This window comes from Colobus angolensis, unplaced genomic scaffold (assembly GCF_000951035.1).
Source record: "Colobus angolensis palliatus isolate OR3802 unplaced genomic scaffold, Cang.pa_1.0 Scaffold206, whole genome shotgun sequence".
Lineage (NCBI taxonomy): Eukaryota > Metazoa > Chordata > Mammalia > Primates > Cercopithecidae > Colobus > Colobus angolensis.
The window spans coordinates 990,008-994,184 of record NW_012115222.1 but is presented as its reverse complement, the minus strand read 5'-3'; the positions used below and the strand labels follow the sequence as shown (position 1 = coordinate 994,184).

The 4,177-nt window shown below is 40.1% G+C and overlaps 1 pseudogene across 1 annotated transcript; it reads left to right on the top strand.

The window, feature by feature from the left end:
- Positions 1 to 2,997: 2,997 nt before the first annotated feature.
- On the top strand, positions 2,998 to 3,974 carry LOC105511873 (annotated as a pseudogene). Its single transcript, XR_001001783.1, has one exon. The product of XR_001001783.1 is annotated as a developmental pluripotency-associated protein 3 pseudogene (transcript).
- The last annotated feature ends 203 nt before the right edge of the window (positions 3,975 to 4,177 follow it).

Genomic DNA, 4,177 nt, shown 5'->3' with positions numbered 1-4,177 from the left:
GGTAATTTATAAAGAAAAAAGGTTTAATTGACTTTTGGTTCCATAGGGTGTACAGGAAGCATGATGCCGGCATCTACCCGGCTTCTGGGGAGGCCTTAGGAAACATAATCATGGCAGAAGGTGAAGGGGGAGCAGGCACATCATATGGCTAGAGCAACAAGAAAGACAGAGAGAGAGAGAAGGTGCTGTCCACTTATGAAACAATCAGATCTTGTGAGAACTCTATCACCATCAGGAGGACAGTACCAACAGGGTACCACTCATGAGAAATCCACCATTCGACATGAAATTTGGTGGGGACACAGATTCAAACCATATTACTTTCCCAGGAATTTGTGTTTTAATCAGGAGCAAAGCCTCGAACTAGAGAAATGAAGTCATTTTCATATATATTCAAGTATCAATAATGGGAGGGAAAGGTTTTCTCTTGTCAGATCCTACAGATGATGTTTCTGTTTTGCTGCTTCTTTTTCTCTTTTAATGTGCCTGTTTTCATTTCAGTGTGTCTCTGAGCACTAACGGTGAATGTTACCCACTATGAATCCTACTGTTTCTTCTTGTTATTTGCATATGGCTAGTCATTCTCCTGATTATAACTATGTAGTGCATATTTTCTCCCCCAAATGGGTGAAAGTCTTTCTAACATTAATACTAATTGTTTCTTAGTGCTCACAGGTTTTATTGGAGGTTTAGCATTCACACAGCAGTTGAGGAAGCATGGTGACAAAGTGCTTTTCATTTTGTGTTGTGGTTACTCAATAACAAGCCTGCTTCAGCACACACTTACGCAGTACATGAGAGATGGTGGGTGACTTTTTATACCCCTAAGTCTGTCAAGTGGGCATTAAGCAGAAAATGAGGTTTAGTTTCCCATGCTGCAGTAAAACATATACTTTAAAAAAGAATACAATTGCCTTTGAATTACTGTTGCTTCATTTTGTGTACTATGGGGTCTTCAGGCAAATATTTCTGCAGACTTTTAGAAAGGATGGAAATAACTGACATTTGTAGAGCCTACATTTATAGTCAGAGCCTAATTTCTTTACTCTCAGATGCTAGCAAGCAAGGAACTGAGTTTCACAGTTTTGAGATGGCCTTTGGGACATAGCTTTTGATCTCCCTTACCTCTAGAATGGCTACCGGCAGTTTTAATAATGTCCTAAATCACAGGTTTCCAGAAGTAATAGCAAACTTACCATTACCTGATCTTTTTCTACCCAAAAATAATGCTATTCCCTTTGAAGCAAATAGCTCTCTACCAGAGCAAGTCAGCAAGGAAATGCTCATTACAGAATGGAGAGGGATGTCAGAGGGTAAGGATAATTCTTTTCCACCATATTTCATTCTTTCCTCTGTTCTTATTCTATGGCAGCCCGACTCAATATACTACTCTAGACCAACAAATGCACTTATGGTTCTTTGGGCCATCAATAAATCAATCACCGAACCTCACAGTAGACAGAAAACATAAAAGATTATTAAGACCAACAAGCCAGATCTGTACTAGTGGCCTTAGAAAGGGGTAAATTTAATCTTCTAGAAGGAGCAAAAGGATCAGGAGTTCAGGTTCCCAGGGACAACAGGCAGCCAGCCAGGGTCACAGTTAATAGGACCTGGCTGCAGCCCACCTCCCATCCTACCTTCTGAACATTTAAACACTCAGGCTATTACAATGCTCAAACATCTCCCACCTTAAAAAAAAAAAAAAAAAGAAAAGAAAAAGAAAAAGAAATGAAATGATCTCTTAGATTCCAATCACTCAAGCCCAATAGCTTTCAAACCTTTCTCACCCCAAAATTTCCTTACAGCATCCCATAGTCATTGTCACCACTTCCTCACCTCCCATATAATCCTCAACCTATTGATACCCAGTCTATTCCCATCAGTGCTCTCCAAGTACCCTCATCCTCATCTCCAATTAAATCCTATTGACAAACCCAATGAACATTTTTCAGTCATTTAATTACAAGCTGTAGCATTTGGCATGTTGAATCCTTTTACTCTTTTGAGTGCCGTGACACTGGACTCCCCTGGCTTCCTCACGCCTCCCTCTGGTTTGCTCTGATGCCTTCCCAAGCTCCTTTTCCAGGTGTCCATCTTGGTTCCTGCACTCCATTCTCGCTATACCTCCCTGAGTTAGCTTACTCCTCTCCTGGTTTCCAACTACTACTTTTGTGGTGATGCTTCTTTAATGTGCACCTCACCCAGATTTCTACCCCAGTTCGACTCAGATATCACTTTTCTAAAAAAAAAAAAATGCACTTCCATTGAGTGCTTAAATATATGGTCTTCTCTCAAACCATCTTCCTTCCCTGCCCCATTTTTCATCTAATGTTTCTACCATCCACTCTTTCACCCAGGCTAGAAAGCCTAGAGGATCCTCTCTACTCTTCATCAACCTGACATTTAATCTACATATTTCTTGATTCATGTCTTCTCTTTATTCCTGAGATTATGTCTTTAGTTCATAACTCTGTCACCTCTTGCCTAAACAACTGCCACATCTCCGAACTGATTGCCATACTTGCATATTTTCCTGCCAGGGTGCTTTATCTGAGATGAACATTTAAGCAACAGGGTAACATCCAAGATGCTTATTGTGGCACAAAGACTCTCAATGCTTTAATCCCAACTTTTTTAATCCAGTCTCACCATTCCTTTCTGTCTGTTACGTCCTTTATGCTCCAGGAAAATGGAGCTGCTGGCAGTATCCAGGACTTACTGTTGTGGTCTTCATTTATGTGCCGGGTGCTCTGCTTGGAACACTCTACCCACCTCCTTCTTTCCTTCATTTTTCATCTAGTTTGATAGCACTCAGGCTTTAGAAATGATCAGGGGAAAGCTCCTCCAGGAAACCATTGCTGACACTCAAGGTGGGTTAGTTGCATTTCCTGGGTGTCCTCATAATGTCTGCATATTTCTACCCCAGAACTATCTCCATTCTACCTGTTATTTCCTTTTAAAAATTTGTTTGTTGTAGTGTTGTTCAAGACGCAGATGGACCCATCACAGCAGTTTAATCCAACCTCCATCCCAGAGTCTTCACAAATGCTTACCCAAGAAAATTCTCGGGACGATTCAGGGGCCTCTGAAATCTGTTCCAAGATGTTGATAAAGAACCTTAGTAACTTGACTATCAACGCCACTAATGAATCCCCTTCCCCTCTACCAGAAGAGTCACTCCATCGAGTGATAGATGGAATTGCTGCAAGAGCACCAGTCCTCAGGGAAATCAGAGATGACTTGATTTACAGAAGGAGAGGAGTAAGAACATTGCTGTCTGTGCAGAGAGAAAGGATGGCAAGATTCAGATACATGTTACTGGGCAGAGTTCGTACGCATGAAAGAATACTAACAAACACTGGGCTTAAGGGAGTTAGGAAGGAATCAAGACCATTCAAATGTCCCTGCAGTTTCTGCGTGTCTAACGGATGGGACCCTTCTGAGAATGCTAGAATAGGGAATTATGAGACCAAGCCACTTCAGCCATGAAACTTATTCTTGCACCTTTTTCTTCTTGCTGGTAATCCTATATAGCAGGTTGTGAAAGCTATTCTATGCTAGTATAGACTATACACCAATAATATTAACGAGTTCTAGGATGTATTTTTCTTCTTGTATCTTTTTCTTCCTACTATGATACTAGCCATTTGTAAGGGATCTTTGTCATTTGAATGTATTTGAATAACTTTAGCTTTACTGTTTGATTTGACCCAAAGACATAAGTATTCCCATGTGTCTGAGAAGCCCAAAGTCAGTGAGATGAAACCCAACATGAAGAAATTGAAGCAAAGTTACTTGTGGATAAAGAAAGCATTAGGTAGTTTGGCTATAGCATAATAACTAGATTTTCTGGCTTTCAAAAATTTGGATTGCAATCACAGCAAACGTTGTTATTTTTACAGTTTTCAGTACAAAAAGGTGTTTATATAGAAACAATAAAGTTGACATTTGAGTACCTTTTAAAAAAAAAAAAAAATTTGTTTGTGCACACAGGTGAATTCACTGTGAAACTAATGAAGATTTGGGGTCTTCACTTGCATAGTCCCTTTCCAAGGCTCTTAGCTAAATATGCATAATTTTGCATTCTTTTTCTAATGAGGGCCCCAAATTTGTACAAGCCACAGGTCCTTCAAAATTCGAATCCATCCCTTTTGGGGGTCTATTTATCTTCTAG